Source organism: Poeciliopsis prolifica, unplaced genomic scaffold (genome assembly GCF_027474105.1).
Source record: "Poeciliopsis prolifica strain line A6 unplaced genomic scaffold, Auburn_PproV2 SCAFFOLD032, whole genome shotgun sequence".
NCBI classification, from domain to species: domain Eukaryota; kingdom Metazoa; phylum Chordata; class Actinopteri; order Cyprinodontiformes; family Poeciliidae; genus Poeciliopsis; species Poeciliopsis prolifica.
The window spans coordinates 2,882,298-2,902,428 of record NW_026562407.1 but is presented as its reverse complement, the minus strand read 5'-3'; the positions used below and the strand labels follow the sequence as shown (position 1 = coordinate 2,902,428).

Here is a 20,131-nt window from a genome sequence, read left to right as displayed (position 1 = left end):
ACTCCTGCAACAGATATTGGGGGAGGATTCACCCACCAAATAGTTTATGGTGTGAAAAATTGCTACGTTACAAAACAAGCATTTTCTGCAGCAACAGGAAGGCTGGATAATAAAAGTTTTATTTTATTCTTTTGAACTTTCAACCATTACCTCAAAGAGCATCAAGGATTTGGAAAAATTGGAAGACTGACACAAAACTTCCAATCTAGAAAACGTCTGTCACAGTAAGAAAAACTAATCTTGCAAACCGCACAAACAAAAATAGTTTAAACCTGAACTTTAGCCGTGGTTTGGTTACATGATTTATACCACTGTTTTTGTAGGTGAAATTAAGTCAAATTATATGATGCAAAAATGTTAAAACCTTATTAGATTGTTTGTAATAGTGTAGTAACAAAGCTAGCATTGCTAACTATGAGCTGCTTGTACTTTCTAGATGTTCAACCTGACAGATAAAGGTCAATAAAATTTACTTTTGCATTATAATTGTGCTTATTATAATTATTTTCTAAACTACCAAGTTTTATTTATTTTTTTCACAGTGAGCAAGCTAACAGTATCAGTCTGTATATATATCTATATTTTTTCAGACATATTGTTGCTAAATAGTAAACCTAACTTTTAATGCACAAGAAGCAGATTTATGTTAAAAACTAACATTAAAATATTTTGAAAAGGGAAATATTCACACAGCAACAGCACCTGTGTGTTTTATTATGATTGGCTTTAACACCAGCAGCAAATAATGATAAAGTAAAAGCATTAAATCATGACCCAAAACACTGGATCTGAATCTTTTCTATTAAAATCTGCATAAAGAGGGTTATTTTAAACATTTCTTTCATCAAATCAAACACAAAAACAGCTCAGCGTGTATAAAACAACATCAGAGAGAAATTATGCTTGTGTTTTGCGCTTTAGCCATGTGAAAGGATGCATTTATTAGACAAGAATGCTTCATTTGAAGTTCAAACAAAACGTACTCCATCTGCACATTGGTAAACAAACCACAGCTTCACAAAACCTCATTTTAATCCTGACAACTACTGGAAACAAACACCAAACGCAGAACAGAAAACGTCAGCTGTTGAAATTAATTACATTTCATTTCTTGTTGGCTGTTTGCTGCAGAATAATCTTGGAGGCGATTTAAATCTGAATTAACAAAAAGGGAGAATGAGTGAATGAGAGAAAAACAGAGGGGAGAGATAAGTAATTGTTTTCCTCATTACTTGATTTGTTGCTGTAAGGCCTTGTAATTATTGTGGTGAGGCTGCACTTAATTGCTGTGAAAGGCTGAAAGTTGAGGATAAAGAGAGAGAGAGAAAGACACAGAGAAAGAAAGAGAGAAAAAAAGACAGAACGAAACGAAGAAAGACAGAGAGAAAAAAAGACAAAGATGGAAAGAGAGAGAGAAAGAAAGGCAGAAAGAAAGAAAGCGAGAGAAAGAGAGAGAAGGAAAGAAAAAACAAAAGACAGAAAGAAAAAAAGACAAAGATGGAAAGAAAGACAGAAAGAAAAAGAAAGACAGAAAAAGACAAAGAACGAAAGGAAGACAGAAAGAAATAAAGACAGAAAAAAAGAGAGAAAGAAAATCAGATGGAAAGAGAGAAAGAAAGAAAGAAAAAACAAAAGACAGAAAGATGGAAAGGAAGACAGAAAAAGACAGAACGAAACAAAGAAAGACAGAAAGAAAAAAGACAGAAAGATGGAAAGAGAGAGAGAGAGAAATAAAGAAAAAAAGTAAGAAAGGAGGGATTAAGAAGAAAAAAAGCAGAAAGCTGAGTGAAAGGATTTGTAATTATTGGAGCTGCTTTAAATAATAAGTGTTTAACAGACCGAGGTAAAGCGGTAACATAAACGCCGACGGTTTGCTCACGACCCGACGTGACATTTGAAAAGAAGAGCCGTTTTCACACGGAGCTCAGCGATGACGACAGACAGTCCCAGAGAACCCGCCTGCTCTCATACCTTCCGCCTGGACAGAACATCATTTCATCATCGCTTTAAGACACATATGCAAATGCAAACAACCACCACAGGATGTCTGTGCGGCGTTTCAGTGACCTGAAATAACTCGGGGATCTGGCCGTGTCCACCGGAAGTTCAGCGATAAACAAACCTCGCTGATCTCATTACAGGAGCAGCGCCATCAGAGAGGAGGGCCGGCTCGAAAAATCAATGGGATTGTATGAATAAAACAAACATGCCGGTCACGGCAGCAGCTCCTAAACAAGATACAGAACTACAGACGGGATTTTATTTACAACATCACCGACGAAAACAGAACCTGTTGCAGCCGCTCGCTTTAATGTTTAATTCACCGTCTTTAATTAATGCCATTAATCCTCGCCTTTTGCGTCCATGCATCACTGTCAGTCAGATTTATTTATTCATTTTGGTTGTTTTTAACCTTAAAAAAAAACAAGAAACACAATTTAGATAAACAAAAAATGCATAACAAGACAAAACTAAATTTCCTACACAAAGTTTAGACCAAAAAAGTGAAGGTAGAATCATAAGTTTATTATACTTTTTCTTTTTTATGCATCAACATGAAAACCGCCGAGACTTTTCTGTATGTTTTTTAAACATGCTGAGTCTGCAGACAAACTCGAGAAAGAGTCTGAAAGATCAACAGCTTTGAAAAGTGTGAATATTCTTCATCTTGTTCCCGTAGTTGAAAGTCCGTTTGAAGAGACACAAGAGAAAGTCTCTAGTTTTCTCTGACTACCCCTCCCCCACATGATGCTGCACATCGCTATTTAGAGGAGAAAAATGCCCCAGTATTTTTTCCATCATTTGCAAATAGAACAAAAACATAACACCAAACAGTCTTATGCAGGAAGTAGTTTTAAAATGACTTTTAGGCTTTAACTGGATGTCTGGGAAACATCAGGCTGACTAGCTGATCAGATAACTAAGTAACTTCATCTTTAACTACCACAAAATTTATCATGTTTGTTTTACGACTTATTCTGAATATCAAAATGAAAATAAACAAACGGCAAATCCACGATGACAACGCTTCTCTCCCTCATGTAAGATAAAATATTTCTTAAATCTTGAGATTTATTTAATGTTTTTTTTCTTCACAAAGTCAAAATGTCAGATTTAGAGCTGAATGCAGGAAACACACACACTTCATTCCACAGTTCCTTCCAGCATCGAGATATTGTCAGAAAATCTGAATCGTTTCTACATTTCTTTTGGTCCCAAGACGGAAAACGTACTCTATGTCAAAAAAAAAAAAAACTACCAATAATCAAAGCTCACCAGTTTTATGACAGTCTAATTGTTTAATTGCTCATCAATGAAAGAGAGCAAGAGCGAGAAAAAAAGTTTAACAGCCCATTTTCTGCAGTTCAATGGGAGTTCACCAAACATGCAGTCCAGCATCAACGAATGCTGAGTCATCGCTGAACCACACAGGCTGTAACTGCTTCCCTTTAGCACATTGAAGCCTTGTTTTCTTTTATTTCTGAGTAAATGATGGATCTAGTTTGGCTCTTCTGGAACTAGCTGCCACTTCCTGCTCACTTTACTTCCATTTCTGTTCTTGTGCATTTCCTCTTTCTTTTGTCCTACAGTCTACAGTGATGTTTTCCTACGACAACCTTCCTCTTTTGTTTGTACTGCCTCAGGATTTAAGATGCAGCTGACTAGAAATCAATATCTTTTGCTGTATTTCACGTCGATCCACATTCCTGAAGGAGTTTTAAGATCCTCTGCACTGTTTCAACAACAGTTTTCTTGTTGGGACCGTGTCTGCTGTCCGACAGACGCTATCAATCTCTAAGGTAGTTTACCTGCAGACTCATTTGCACAGAACAATCTGTGCAGGTATTTGTTTTGATATGCATCTTACAGGGAGATTATGGATCACAGCCTCTTAAAATGCTAAAAACTGCCTAGTTTAATAGTCCAAACACCAACTATATCAACATGCATTCACACTACTGGAAAAGCCAACTTCAGAGGGCTTTCTTATCTCTGCTCTATGATTTACAGCCAATCAGTGGCGAGGAAAATAAATGCTGCTCCTGGATTGGCTGTTTTGGAAAACCCACCAGGCTATTTCGTTTCCCAAGCTGCATTTTCTGTAGAATTACGGAAGAAGATTAGGGCCACCGAAAGAAAGTTTCAGAATTCTGACTTCAATCTAAAGAATTCTGAGATTGCAGTCAGAATTCTGAGACTAAAGTCAGAATTCTGAGATTAAAATCAGAATTCTGAGACTAAAGTCAGAATTCTGAGACTAAAGTCAGAATTCTGAGACTAAAGTCAGAATTCTGAGATTAAAATCAGAATTCTGAGACTAAAGTCAGAATTCTGAGATTAAAATCAGAATTCTGAGACTAAAGTCAGAATTCTGAGACTAAAGTCAGAATTCTGAGATTAAAATCAGAATTCTGAGACTAAAGTCAGAATTCTGAGATTAAAATCAGAATTCTGAGACTAAAGTCAGAATTCTGAGACTAAAGTCAGAATTCTGAGATTAAAATCAGAATTCTGAGACTAAAGTCAGAATTCTGAGACTAAAATCAGAATTCTGAGACTAAAGTCAGAATTCTGAGACTAAAATCAGAATTCTGAGACTAAAATCAGAATTCTGAGACTAAAGTCAGAATTCTGAGACTAAAATCAGAATTCTGAGACTAAAGTCAGAATTCTGAGACTAAAGTCAGAATTTTGAGTCTAAATTCAGAACTGTTTTTATTTTTTTTTCCAGGGGCCCTAATCGTCTTCCATAGTAGAATATTTTAGATATGCTCTAAAAAAATAATTTACAGCAATCTGGAATAAAATTTTACAAAACAGCTTGCAAATATTTAGAGTAAGAAAATAAGGTTTAACAAAGTCAAATTACTGACTCAACAGCTTCAGAAGTAATAAATCCATATTTCCGTCCGGGCTTGTGCAGCTTGAGGATCGACTCTGTTTCACCGCTTTGTTTTTAAAATCTGCACAGAAACAACGGCAGCCATTGTCACATCTTTAATAATGCAACATGAAAGGGTGATAAAAGATGAACATCTCAAACGCAAAAATAACACAGAACTAAGTACAACTGAGAATATCAAATATTTAATCTGAAGTACAACAACTCTGACACCACAAAACTGTTATGTTGACGAGCGCAATATTAACTCATGCATTGAGTTTTTTATTATCACATTATATGCAACAGCAGTCAAACAGGAGGATTTAGCTCCCCAGCCTGATTTTGTGGGTTTATTCTCTTGCCCTTAAAATATACTACCAGAAACCATAAAACTCCCAGACCTCTGTTTGAAAATTTCAGAAACAAGTTTTATTACTCTCCAGATAAAACTACAGGGAGGCGCTGCTTTTCCTGAGAGATAATCATGTTCCCAGCAAGGAAAGAGAGGTTTTTATTTTCTGAATCTATAGGCAGAAACAACCGATGCTATTCACAGCGTCTTGCTACGAAGGGGCGCGTAGGAGAGAGAGACAGAAAACAAAAAGAAAAGGCTGTAGCTGAGGGATTCAGGCGGCTGTGCTGTTCTGCCAAGCCTGCAGCTACAAACCCTGGACCAAAACAAAGAGATCAGTGTAATAACAGCAGCAAGGCTTCAAAAACATGGGCAGCTTTCTCTCTGGTATCTGCGCAAACTCCCCTTTTCCATGAACACAATGCAGCTAGACATGAAAGCTGCTTTTATAGAACGTATGTTAATTTAAATAAAAACAAAAGAGTCGAGTCAAAGACTTCAGGGTCATGTGGCAATTAAAAAACAAGCAGATTTCAAGCTGACCTTTCACATACTGTGGTCTCGTCTAAGTCTCTAACTTGGAAGAAGTGTGTTTATACAAGTCAAAGCGTCTCTTAAGTCTCTTCTCTAAAGTAAAAGATCAAAAATAAAGAGTGAGACTGTGAAAGGTACCCAGTCTCACTCTTTTTGTTGATTGATTGAAAGTGCAGCCAGCTCCAGCAGGAACATTTAATGTTAAAACAATGTGGTAGAGACAGAAATGGATACCATTTTTCTCATTGGCCATGTAATGAAACATTTTTGTGCTCATTATTTCCATCTTTGTATCAATTTCCTGAGGATTTCCGAACAGATGTTGGGCTGAAATTCCTTCGCTGGCTGAGCTGAAACAATTTGCTTGATGAGATCCGGACCGATGAGGCATTTTCCTCTTTCTGTAGAGGAGCTGATGTGTCCTAAAATTCAAAATCCTCTTTGTTTTCTCTCTCACCAATTCTTGTTTGATTTGACTCAAAAATTTGGATAAGAGCCCTTTTTTTTGAGACATAGTGGTAATATTCTTAAAAATAAAATAATGTCTTATTGAAGGAGTCTGAGCACCTTTGGATTACATTTTATTATTTTCTTAATTTTAAATCATTGGGAAATGTTCTTAATGGTAAATATAAAGATCATTAACCTGCAACTCGTTTGACTGGTGATAAATCTTAGCTTTGATAAATATCTAAAATCATTTCTTTAAACCTTTAAGTCCTAAATGCAGCAGCGATAATTTAGCCAAATTTGCAGTGCTGTAATTTTGCCACATGTTGCGCCATCTGAAAAGTTCCTACAGCTTCTGAAAGGGGAGTCGTTGCGCTTTCTACCCGATATCAGGTTATTACGGTAATTTGATTCCCGTCGTAGCAGGGAGGGAAATTAATCCCTGCGATTTCTTAATAGATGGTAAATTGCGAAAATAACTTGCTAGATATTGAAAGTTCCAGTTGTTATGGATGAATGGGCAAATATATATTTACTCACAGGACATTTAAAGAACTGCATACAGTTAAAATAAGCAAAAATATCCAGACGGAGATTCAAATGACGCTGTGATAGACGTGACATAACACCTTATGAACACGAAGAGTCTCCATGAAAGTTTACAACTGTTGTCATGAAGTGTCATTCGGTAACTAATGACCCTAAACTTTAATACAAAGTTGCTTTAGAGGGTCAATAAAAGTGCCAACTTTGCATGATTTGGTTAATAATGAGACTTCAATGCAAAGTGAGCACTTTTAATGGACATTTGATGCACTAAAAGTGTCATTATTTACAGGATGAAACTTCATAACAGTCATAAACATTCATAACATTCATGTTTATGACAATGTCATGTCAGCCTCATTCACACCTCTTCAATAAAGTGTTTCCTCTGGCTAATTCTGAGACTTTTTATGTATATTGATATAATTTAAAGTAGCTGATTGCTGCAAACTAATCTAGATGGGGAAAGTGTTAAACTATTCCTGCAATAAATAAAGCCAGGCTATTCTATTGCTACGTTATGCTACTTGTTTAAATTCACTACGATTATCCGTCACAACTTTCCAATAGTTTATAAAACTGGTCATGAGATACAAAGTGTCGTAATAACATTATTTGTGGCAAAGGAAGACAAGTTGAACTTGTTAGTTACTTTATAAAAGCCAGAGAAGAAAAACACTAAAACTCCTCACAAAAAGCATGTTTATGTGTTTATATTACGTATGCATCAGAATCACAACAGTAATGTTATTTTAGCAGCAGTTGTTGCTTTTCTGTGTTAATTAAAATGAATTACATCATTATATTTAATGTTAAGGCTGTCATACGGTCTCCAGTTGACCCAAACCTACATAGATTTACCTCTAGAAACCAGTTAGTCTCATTAAAAATAAATAAATAAGGTAAAACAGAAGCAATATGCATCCAGCAGCATTTCTAAGCCTGTTTCATTGTTTAAATTGTTTTTTCATGACTATTATCTTTGGATGCAGCGGTGCAGCGTTTAACCCAGTTAAACCAAATCAGTGAAAAATAAAGCTTGTGTCTCCCTGAAGCTGGAAAGTAGCAGCAACTGGTAATAACTAGATAAAGTATTTCATTAGCATCCAACGCGCTTTTAAGGAAAAAAATGGAAACAACTGGAAGTAGAGGAGAAAAAAAAGGGTTGCACTTGTTTCTTTCGAGGCGGGCCTCGGGGTATTTTGATTTTTCAGACTTTTCTGAATTTTCTTGTTTTTTTTTGAGTCGTCCTCATTTATAATTCATATGTGTGAACAAATCTAATGAGCATAAAGGGAGAAGCAATCAAAAGGTATAAATTAAACAGGACAAGAAATGAGAATGAGATCATTCAAGTTGAAGTTGAGGAGACAGAAACACTATTAAAACGTGACGGGTTTGTCCTTTTCCCCGTTGCAGCAGATCAATGCGTTCATTAGCATGCTGCTCCGTCTGCCTGCAGCTGTCGTGCACACTAACACAGACACAGTCCCTCAACTTTCCCTCTCTGTTGTCCGTAATCATATGCAGCACACACACTTTGAACTCCCCCTTTTGGACCACTTAGTATCCCTTCCTATTCTGCCCATCAGTCGACGTGCCGCTCTCCGTTACGCCACACAAACACTCCAGGGGCCTCCTCTCATTCGGATGCCACTCTGCTGAAAGAGGTCTGCCAGCAGCATGCAAAACACGCACACTTTCATGCTCGGGATGATGATGGCTCCCATTTCCAAATAATTTGTATAATATGAGTTCATGCACATTCAGACGCTCTTATGTTCACGCACGAAAGACTTTTCTTTCTCGTCGCAAACTGAAAAACACGCCACATGCAGATTTAACACTTGCACATCCTCTAGCTAAACAGTCTCACCCAAATTGGAATAATTTCAACTCAAACCCCAGGTACTCGTTAAACTTATCGCCTCCAAACTCCCGCTCAAAAACGACGATCTGGTTGTGTTTGTCCTCGCATAGAAAAGGGGAGTTTTTGCTGCCAGTCTGTTTTATTGAGGCTCTGCTCACAGCTGTTTATCATAGTTGATGCAATCAGCTTGGGAGGTGATTACTAAAACACCGTTAGCCAAGAACAAATCTCTCCAAATGTTCATTCAACTGCAAACAGAAAAAAAAACAATAACTTTAGATTATTTTAATTGGTCATTTACAGTAAAAAAAAAAAAAAAAAAGTATTACGTGCATTTTGTATTTTTATTGCACATTATTTAAAATAAATGTATGTTTTAGACCCGGAGGCTAATTTCCATTTGCAGGTGCAGCCTGTAGGTTGATGGTTTAGAACAAGATTAAACCAAGTAAACCTGCTGATGTCATTGGTTTGCATTGAAGTGGTTTACAGGTGATAATGTTTCTGCTTCTACAATCGACATAATTAATCGAATCATGAAGATCTTCAAGAACTAGAAACGGTTTTTCACTATTCACTGGTTGGGTTCAGATTTATTGTGTAATTTTGACCCAGAGTAAAAATTTAGGGCACATCAAAATTATTTGCTTTATGGTCAGGTCAGGTTTGAGCTTCTGTGGAGCGATTAATAAGTCCTGGTAGAAAACCAAATGAGAATGCACAATATAAAAATAATCTAATTGTTACATGGAGACTAATTCTGTTGAGGAAACGGAAAATAAGGCGTTCATTAGATTGTAACAAGTGCCACGTTCACAAACTATTAAAGTATCAATTAATTCTCAAAATTAAATAATATTGACCATCTTTTCAGTCCCTCCAGGATTTTGTGATTTTTTTTACGATAAGAATCAAAGCGTTTATTCTACTAATCTGGAAATATTTCTGATATTTGTGCTTATTTAAATACAATTTTTTATTACTCACTGTACAGGTCATGGACTATAATCTGACATCAGTTAAGGCTGAGGCAGCTGTTTAGTACAAGTAAAGTTTTTGACCATTTTTAATAAAAATCTGCAATAAACTCCCATTTATTAGCGTAAAAGTGCGGGGATTTGTTAATTTTTGCATTAATTTCCACTATAATTCTTAAGAATCTGTAGGAACTGATTGATGTAATTTGGTAGTAAACAGATAAAAAAAAAAGATTTATTTGATTAATAACGTTACATTTAAGCACACTTACTGTTAGTCTAGAATATAAAGGGCCACATAAAAACCTACGGTGGGCTGGATTTGGCCCATGGACCTCGAGTTTGACACGATCCAGAGGGTGAATTCCCAAGAATGATTCATTTTCAAGAGACGCACCAACAACCCGAATTGTTGCTAGTGCTGGTGCAAAAGAGCCATTAGTGTGACGGTTTATGGTGTTGCTTCTTTTTGCTTGCAGTAGCAGAAACGTCTCCATTTCCCAAAGAAACCAGTAAGACTGACAGAAAGTACCAGGTTGAGAAAGCAGAGAACTGAATGAAGCATCCCTCTGACTATTTTGGGCATCTGTCAAAAAGAACTGTCCAAAAATGAAACGTTGACTGCTAGCATGAGTCCTGTGTCAGGCTGACAGCGAAGCCTCTGGATTACACTTCAGGTTCGGGGTTGTCTCTGATCCAAGGCTCATGGTCAGTTTTAGTTAAAAACTCTGCAATACATTAGTGAAAAGGATAAAAGAGAAACTTTCCCCCTTCGACCCTGCAGCAATTTGGTGTTTTTCCAGCACGCGGGAGCCGAGTGTAACAAAGAAAAGGTCATAATCAAGTGTTTCAAGGTGAAGAAACGCTCCAGATTTTAACCCCATTAAAAACCCAGAATAAGTTCTGAAAAGCAAGAGAACAAAAATGGACAATCTCAATGGTTCCCAGTAAAGACCCTTACTAAATGGACTATAAAAACAGAATTTCTTCTCAACTTTTCCTCATGGCTGCTGGATTTAAATCCTCAATATTTAAATGCAGCATGTGCATCTCATGGGGGGAAATGTCACTTGTTTATATTTTCTGGTCTAGCCAACAATCTGTCAGCACAGGAATTGGATGTCATTTTCCAAACACCTGACAACGGAAAAAAAAAACCAGCATGATGACGGGGTTGCTCCCCCAGACATCTCATTCATATACGATTAATATTTTACAGGTTCTGAAATGGCAAAATGTCAGCCTGAAGACAGAACATACCTTGTTTACTCAATAAAAACAGAGCGGTAGTTTCACAGACCGGATTAAGTTTAGAGTGTAATTTACGCTTGGTGATGCCAAATTACATTCATTTTCAGAGTCCTGCGTTGCCGTGGTTTGCTTCCAGAGAATCGATTTGAATACAAGTTGAAAATTTCGAGCTCCGCCCTCATTCTCTATCTTCAACTCTTATTTTACTGAGACAGAACCGGCAGAACACGAGCCGGGTCACGCTTCGTGCTGCATCCTGTCGATGTTCAACAAGACAAAAAAAAAATAAAAAATTCAATAAAGTACCCCAGGAACAGGTTTGAACAAGAGTATCTGCTGTTCAGGGTCATCCTTCACAAATCACAGGAACCTTTAGAGACAAAGTCTTATTTCTAGACTCAATGTAGCTTCTAAACTGTTTATGGCTATTTTATACATTTTTACTGCTTTTGTTGCTTGTTTCTCTATCTCTTTCCATTGAAGGTACACCTGGTGCTTTTGTGTTTGTCGCTCTACCGGAAGCGGCCATCAACAGGAGGAATTGCTGCAGTTCCCTCATTGCTTATTCGCTGTTGGCTTGTACAGAAAGTCGTTTTTTTTATTAAGATGCCCCTTTCTTAGACTTATTTCTTGGACTCGAAACAAAACTTTCTGTATTTATTGTTGGTTCTGAAGAAAGTACTCTCAGATCCAGTGATTCTGGTTGTGGTCTCTTTTCTGGTCATTACTGGAGCTAATCCTGCTGTTGACTGCCTATGCTTTCAATTTCATCAATACAAAACGCTGCTGATCCAACGATTATGTGATTAGTTGCCTGCCAGTCTTGGAAGTGATCACTGCTGCCATTTTTCTTTCTATAGAAAGTACGCTTAGCCCAGGGATTCAGTGGCTAGCTGCACTACTTTCAGGTCTAAGTAACTGAGAAAAAGTGCCTCTCTTATCTGTGCGCTGATCCTTTCCTCTACAGAAAGTACCCCTGATCAAGTCATTCTCTATTCAGCTTTGTTTTCCTTTCTCTAGAAAGTACCGCTTTGCCTCTGCTGTCTTAAGGCATGTTTCTGTCCTGGATGAAGGCATCGACGTCAGTGTTGCTCATCTATTTTTTCCAGCAGAAGGTGCTCTTGGTGCAGCACTACTTTTACTCTGCATCACTTTCTGTGATTTTAAGTTCACCCAGACGGCTGTTCATACTGAGACTGACTCTGGAGGTTTTCCTCACCTGCAGAATAACTTTTTGACATCCGAGTTCAACTAACCTGATTGTTATAATTTAGATTAAATTGACCTGCATGTAATTGGGTCTGTAACTGACTACATGGTTAGATTGGCCTAGCATACAATTATTTTAATCACCGGTGAATTAGTTTGTCTTGCAAAATGCCCTGAGATGACATCCGAATTAATCTCACTCAGTTCTTCAGCTCCATTTCATTTTTGCACATTTCACCTGCAGTGACCAAGCTGAAACTTCAAGAGTACTTTGGACCTCTTTGGAGAAAATAGACAGCTGAGAAGGCAGAGAAAATGATCAGCTAGCAGGTCACGTGCTGCTGCCTTCAGGCCAACATTCACCACGGCCAAGACAAAAATAACCAGAGCTGCTCCTGATCCTTGATCCTCTCTACTATAAGGTAAAGCAGCTAAATATGTGCAATTAAAAATAGACACACGTCTGTTTATTACAAAAAAATCCTAATAAACTGAATTTTGAACAAATGTAGCTAAGTTTGAGGAAAACCTTTTTTACGCTCACTCCTCAAACTCATAAATCCAAGCTTTACATTTCTACCACCGTGCAGACAGATGGCTAACAAACATGTAAAGTGATCTCAGTTAAATGTAAATATATTCCCTGAAATGCAATAATAAAAACATTCTGCTATTTCTGCACAGTGCATGTGTTTTTAAGAGTTGAATAGAGGATCTGTCAGGTCATTCTTCTTCTCCTCGTCTCCTCCCCTGCGTACCCGTCTCCATCAGTCATGCCTTAAACCTCCTGACCAGGACACGTAAACAAGAACGACCTGCAAACCGCCCGAGGAGTCGACGCACAAACATAACTCAACTACAAATGCACACAGAGACAAGAAGCATCAGAATCAGCTTTTCTGGCCAACACTATGTGTAATCGATTATGGTTTCAAGCGCTCTCGCTGTACGGATTTTAAAGTATAAAGAATGGAAAGGAAAATTTCAAACATATGCAGCTGTTTCTCTTAACGTGGCAAGTTTTGGTGTTGCAGTAACAGTTATTTTGTTCCACATACCAATAGTTGACGATTCTGGCAGGAAGGTGTTGATCAGAGACATTCTGGGGGAGGAAATTATCTCTCTGTCATCTGGTTTTTGCAGCACCACCAAAGTGATGTAAATATATTCCCTGAAAGGTATTAATAGAAACATTCTGTTTGTGTCCAGAATGTGTGTGGTGTGCAGAGATATTAGCTGCCCTCTTCCTGACTTTAGACATTTATAGGTCCTAGATGGACGGATCGGCAGCCATGACATTCTTCTTGGAAGTGCGTGTTCATTGCCGACTGAACGTTTTGTTTTGTGCATCTGAACTTTTTTTTTTTCTTTAAAGATTTTCTTGTCTGTATTTGTACAGGAAATAGAAAGAATATTCAGAAAATTGTTATAGACCAAGAATCAAACCCATTAGAACCACGTCAAGGATTTTAACCTCTGCACCGAACTGTTCAGATCGGAAATCTTACCAAAAAAAATCATCTAATTTCAAATAGAAAAACAACAATAGTGGAAAGAGTGGAGGCAAAATCCTTAGCAAACTAAAAAAATGTTTTTGCTAAGGCAGAAGGCACCTCAGACTTTCTAAAAGCTTTATTTAAAAAAAGAAAATGCAAAACCTTGAATGACACACAGAGAAAAAACAAAATGTCAAACAGCGAGAAACAAAATGTTCCACTGCAACTGAAGTAGAAAATGTGTTCCTGTGAACTGATGTGCATCATGTTTCAGGGGGAAGACTTAAAAAACAAGCTCTCAACATCTCCACCCTGAAAGGCAGCAGGTGACCAGTCACAACAAAGGTGGAGTTATGGCAGGAAGCCGCAGGGCTCCACTCGCGGCTCATTTCCTGCTCCGGTGGTATTTGGTGCAACAAATGGGGCGCGGGAGAAGTGCTGCTGGAAGCAAGCGGCGTTTATGTCACGAGGGCGACAAACTTCAGAAGGAAAGCATATCTCTGTTTACACAAGTTGACACATGCAGAAGAATCAAGTGTTGGATTTTAACATGTGCCAGCGGAGCGAGAATAACTGGGTTGTGATGAGTTTTCCTGGCTTCAGGTTTAGTCAGCGTCAGTAAAATGAATGTTGGGGAAATGAAATTCAACCCTAATTTAAGGCAGAAGCTGAAGCTTCAAAATACAAAGAATATAGACAAATATTTCCTCAAGGAAGTTGTGGAAAAGCCTCTGAATGAAGAACAATCTGTGGATTTTTGTTTTGCTTTTTATCCTTGCTGAATCACAGGAATTTGATTTTCCAGTTTGTCATTTTAAGGACTGGAAGAAGGATGAAGAAGGTTTTTCTGTGGAAGTATGAAGTTCTTGGGACACTATTAAAAGTTATTGTTCTGGTCTGCAACTTTAACAATCCAAAGAGCCATTTTTGCTTCCAGTCAAGATAAAACTCATCTAGAGCTGCAAATGAAAATTAGATTGACAAATACTTACAGAACAGAACTGTTATACATATATATATATTTTTTTTAAATCCACCAGTTCAATTTACTTTTCAGGTTTTAAAACAAAACTTTTACAAAAAAAATGATTGAAGGTTGTTGGTGAAAAATGTAAAGCAAAAAGTTTCCAACCTAACAAAACAGATTTAAACAAGATGTTTTTGTGTGATTCTGTTTTGAAAGGTAAATACAACTAATACATTCATTATTTGATGAAAACCATGACAAGTCTGTGATGTTCATGGACCAGAACTTAGTTCTTAAATATGTTCTAAAGTTTCTTCCTTTCCTTATTTTGAGACAAGTCAGTCAGCTCTGACTGTGAACTTCACTTTGTTTTTCTCATAAATGCATCTTTTCTTCTTCCTCAACATTTCTATTAAACGTCTGTCACACCTAAAGAGACTTTTATTCCCATTTGTCCACGTCGCTCTGAGCTGCACGTAAAAACAGCCAGAAAGGATAAATGAAAAGCAGCAGAGGTCTGTATATTTAATTTTTCTGAGGAATATCACCCCCTCACCAGCGCGTAACATCTGCCCACGGTGAAAAGATAACAGGTTTGTGCATGGGCATTTCATGGCTGCTCCACAAATTAAATCTGGAAACAGTGTTTGACATTTGCCATGAGGCTTTTTTCCCTCCTCGCCATCTCGGCGCAATAAAAAAAAAATCTGATCGGAGATCTTTCTGGTAATAACTCCTATCACACCTCCATGACAGAACAATTTTCAGCAGTGGGCAGAAAATTTTCCACCGTAAATAAGACAGTATGGTGACGGCAGAGAGGGAGAAAAACCTCTTTCCAGGCTGACATTTCGTACGGCTTGTCTCCGAATATATCTAAACTCTGTGCAGATAAACATTACAACTTATTGGTTTCTGAAATGCTTTTTTAGTGGATAGAAAAGTGATTTTAAGCTAGAAAACATTCAGACAGTTTTTCACTCGACCTCCCTGATAAAAACAGACCATTTTATTCTCTGCTGCTCGGTGTGAGCCGGCGCTGTCCAGGGTACTGAAGCCGGCGCTGTCCAGGGTGCTGAACTTGCCAGACATTTCTGACAAAGAGAGGGAAGAGAAACCAGATCCTGCACTTTTATCTCCAGCCCTGTTTCTGGCACAGATGCGATTTACAGCAGGAGACCTGGTTTATAAATCTTAATCATGAGCAGAACATAAATTTTAGACCCAGTTCTTAGAAAGTGACTAAGAATGTCTAAGAATTGACTTAGAACTTCAGCTGTACATGTGAAGGTTAAGCAAAAGACACATTTACATTGGAATACTCAGCTTTTTTTGGCAGTTTTTACCCAGTGAAGGATTTTATAACGCTTATTAAAGACGTGTAAAAACATTAAATGGAACAAAAGAAAGTTTCTGATAGACCGAGACGAGCCTCGCTAGAGTTATTATCTCTTGCGAGGTATTTTTATTCGCTATTTTTACTCAAATAAAATAAAATGGTATTTTGTAAGAATCTCAGAAAAAAATCCAAGATGGCGACTGAGTAAAATAAAACATGTTTCTGCTAAAAGGATTGTCTGAAACAGTAAACTGTGACCCGCCAGGCAGATCACGTTTGTACTTTTCAGGTTTTTCCTCTTTATTTGTGATTTTATATCCACCTGAATTAATATTCATTTGTATGCTTTATGCACACTGAAACATTTGAGCCACTGAAAAAAATTGCGTAAATTTCTAGATTATTATGTCAGAAATTCCTTATTTTTTCAAACTCTGAAAGCCTCAAGTCCACTCTTAAATAATTTTACAAAATATACAAAGAAAAATTCACTCCAGCACATTTTTTAACAGAGATCACACTTAAAAGAAAACCCTGGCCGACAGTCGACACAAGGCTGACAGACAAACAGAAGGACGCAGCAATGGGCTAGCTAGACAGACAGACAGACAGACAGATGGACAAAGATGGACAGCTGGAGGGAAAGACAGACGGAAGCAGGACAGACACACGAAGGGGCTGATGGTCAAACATTCGTTTGCACAGATGGGTCAATGTAAGAATCAGAAGGTCAGACAACATTTAGACAACAGGATAAAAAAAATAAAGCTGGGAAATGCCAACATCTTTTTATCTTTTGGAATAGAAATCATTTGAGTAAAACATCAAACTCATATATTTTAGAAAACCAGCAGATCATGTACCTACTTGGGATGCAAGCAGAATGTGAAATTCGTTTGAGAAACTTAAAGTTGGAACATATTTTTTATGCCTTTCCAAAAACTTTGAGAATTATTGTAAAGGAGTTTTAGTTTCTCAGAGGTGCTGACAGAAAATACACAAAGTTTCAGATGGATACTTTCATCTCCATCTGAAACACATGTAACTGGTTAATAGCTTACACTCTAAAAATACTTTTATATATTTTATAATGAACCACAGACTTTTGGCGCTTTGACAGCAGCAAATATCTTCCTGCCTCTCAAGTGTTTAGCCAATCAGTGCCAAGGAAAATGAACGGGGCTCCTGGATTGGACGCTTTAAAAAAAGAAACCAAACAGCGTTTTAAGTAGCTTTTCCCTTGAGTATAATTTGGAGTTAAATTACACAAAAAACCCAGGAATATTGTGCAAATCCTGTTCAATAATCCAGAGTCCCTGGACAATACTTTAGAAACTGAAAATATTTTAATTTCGAGCTGATTGCATTCTCGGAGACATTTCAGAGCCTGTCAATTTTAAGGATTAGGCCAACTCTGAATCTGAGATGAGGAGCTTTTGGCCAAAAAATCTACAAAAAAAAAAAAGAAAAACATGAAAAAGGCGGTAAGACTTAGTTTGAGGTCTGACTTCAAACCGCTATTAGTTTAATTTGACCTAAACATAAAATCTGACTAATTTCTCCACCTGCTACTTGAGATTAAAGCGATGAGGTTCAGATCAAAGTAATTTCTGAAGGAGGTTCTGTTGCTCCTCTTTTACTCAGGCCAGCGATTCCTGTTGATCTGTTCAACATAATTTCCATGGCAGCGGCTGAAGTGAGGCCCAACATGTCAGTCTGCACACAAACGGCTCCATGAGCTGCAATAAATACAAACCTGCAATTATTAATCATGAAGCGTTTCTGTGAGCGTTATTCTGAGCAACAATCAGCTCGCTGTGCATCGAGTGCATCGTCAAAGTATCCAAACGTTCAGATGAAACTTCAACATATTTAATCTGAACTGATTCATCCTGACATGAAGACGCTTTGATCTAATCCAGGGACGTCAAACTCATTTTTGTTTTGGGCCACTTCAAGTGATAAAACTTCCCATTAACAAAGTTTTCTCTGGATTCGACGAGTGCTTCTTAACGTTAAACAATATTTAGTATCTTTTCACATTAAGTAATTAAGTATTATATAAATAAAACTGATTTGACTCAATTTAATTTTTAATTCTAGCACAAATTTGTGCAGGTGAGTCACTTCAGCCTCGTTTTTGTTTAACCTTAATTTGTTTTTAGCGAGATAAATTCCTCGTTGTCCAGGGACAACAGGGGACAAAAAGCACATTTGCCAATTCTGGCGCAGTTACAGAAATGTTTATTTATGCCCCTGCTAAATAAATCAGAACATTTAAAATCTCAAAAGTTTTGTTTTTCAAGTTAATTAATTGGTTATTTATGACATAAATGATTACAGCAAACCGGTTTTGATTCAAGGGATCTTGAGTTTGATGCACGTGATCTGACACATTTCTTCTGCTAATGTCTTCTGTAGCCACCCCACATCATGATGCTGCCTTCACCATGCTTTACCACGGGGATGAGGCGTTGAGACCGTTAAACAGAATTATGGTTCACAGAACAATGTGGCCATTTTTCCTCCAACTCCAAATTTTACTTCTTAATTCTTTCTCAAAGGTTTCCACATTAACATGAGGATCTCTGCAGCTCCTCCAGAGTTACCATGGATATACTGGTCAGTGTAGGGGGAGGACACCATCTTGATAAGATTGCATTTGTACAATAGAAGACGTGTGAAACCTATAAAGCTTGAAATATTATTTTATGAACTAACTCTGATTCTCCCTGATCGTTATGATGCCGGTTGCTCTCCAACAAATCACGATGATATTTCTGCAATACTTTGTGATGGTCTATCAGACAAAACTCAGACAGAACGAGCCGCAGTTTGTGGTTGTAAGGTGATGAAGTGTGAAAAGCCTCAATAGGTGTTAACACATTGGAGAGGCTGGTTTGTATCCCGCTGCTCCATCACAAAAAGATTAAAAATCGACACCACATGTTATTACCTTACAGCCACTTTAGAAGACAGATAAAGCAGAAATAGATAAAATCCAATTTTCTGTTCCAAGGTAAATTATGAGTCTTCACCACATTCAGGGTAAAACTAGTACAAAGTTCAATTCAGCATGTTTCCATTTACCATCACCATAATGGCCTAACTCTCAATACCGCTCTGTCAAAGTAATGCATCATGTCTAAAGGGCTCCCTGCGCTCATGCCTGCTCTCCGTAGTGAGAGGGTGATTCATCTGCATTTCTGTACCAATGAATATTGAGCAAAGAAATCCTATTTAAAAACTCAAATGGAAATGTTGACTCAACGAGCGCACCATATTTAATCCATCCTCCCCAAATATGGCTCAGGAAGACGGCTTTAAAGCTAAAACTGCCGACTTTCAGAGAAACTGGAGCCCAGAACACCCGATGACTAAGAGTCGCCTCCTCTGCACAGTGTGTACTATAACTGTCTGGGTTTTCTCACAGAACATCATGCATTATTTATGGGAATATTTTTATAGCGCTGTGATTGTATCCGACTTGCGAGTCGGTAATTAGTTTTTCACATTTAGGTCTTTAATGATCTTTGATTTGGACTCCTGCGTCTCCTCCCTGAACGGCGCCTGCAGCTCGTTGGAAAGCTGGCAGCAGCTACTACAGAAGTTAGCAGTTTTTCTAGAAGCCCCGCCAGCGAGTGGAGCAGAGGTGAACGGCGGCCACGCCAACTCAGACGCGCCAGTAAGCCGAGCCAAAGGGCCGACTCTGGCACTGACAAACCCACTCCTGCACGCAGTCACTTAAACATCCTTCAAGTGGGAACAGACATTTTTAGACTAATGTAAATAAAATCACAGTTCGATTTTAATGTCAATCTGCTAAAACTCAGAAGTATGCAGAGGTTAAAGATACAGAGGGTTTCCAAATTTACAGGATTTATGAAGAATGTTTTTGTCTTAAGGCATTCTGAAGGATTTTCTAAGATTGAACTTTGGCTGCGTTTTTTCATCGACATTTTTAGATGAAGGTTGTTCCAGTTGTCAGCAGCTTTTTCCTGACAATTTGGCAAAGAACAGCAGACAACTGTACAAATCAAGAGATTTGACCTTTTTTGTTACATTTATGCATTAACCATCAATCAGACAGCCCCAATCCTATACGCTGCTGCCTACTGCTGGTCAGCTGGACATCTTTGAGCAAAAACAGTGGTGAAAAGTAATTGTGATATTTTAGTTTAAATCTATACAGTGAAGCCCTGATATTAGGAAGTCAATGACCACATCCAACCACAAATAGTGAAAATCTGGGATC

General features: G+C 37.7%; 1 protein-coding gene across 1 annotated transcript in view; it reads right to left on the bottom strand.

The window, feature by feature from the left end:
* The window catches only part of pcxb (pyruvate carboxylase b), a 329,618-nt gene that overhangs the window by 70,069 nt on the left and 239,418 nt on the right, over window positions 1-20,131 (bottom strand). The window lies entirely within an intron of this gene.